Below are 421 nucleotides of genomic sequence, written 5' to 3'. Positions count from 1 at the left end.
TCTGAAAACAGTACAATAACTCGTTCTGTATAAATACTGTCAGCGCCGGTGGCCGGCCGCTGCCTCTCCTCCATTTTTCTCTTTGTTTTCTCCATTTTATGGGCTCTGCACCTCAGCTGTGTTGCATTCCAGTAATTAGTAACTGGTTTGTCAACGCACACAGCTGGGGTGCATCCCGATTGATTACCTTTTCCTTATTTAAACCTCTGACAGACGCTTCGTGCTCGCCGGAACATTATCGAACATAGCTAACTGATAGCTAACTGATAGCTAACTGATAGCTAACTGATAGCTAACACGACACAGCGCTGCTTGATGTATGTGCGAATGGAATGCTACGCTGACAGTCTCTGTGCGTTTTGGCTTGAATCTATTCCCACTACATAGGCGCTACACTACACACACACATTTACCTTCTTCA

This window comes from Monopterus albus, unplaced genomic scaffold, assembly GCF_001952655.1.
Source record: "Monopterus albus unplaced genomic scaffold, M_albus_1.0 scaffold436.1, whole genome shotgun sequence".
Taxonomy (NCBI): Eukaryota; Metazoa; Chordata; class Actinopteri; order Synbranchiformes; family Synbranchidae; genus Monopterus; species Monopterus albus.
Note: the sequence above shows the minus strand (reverse complement) of the source record.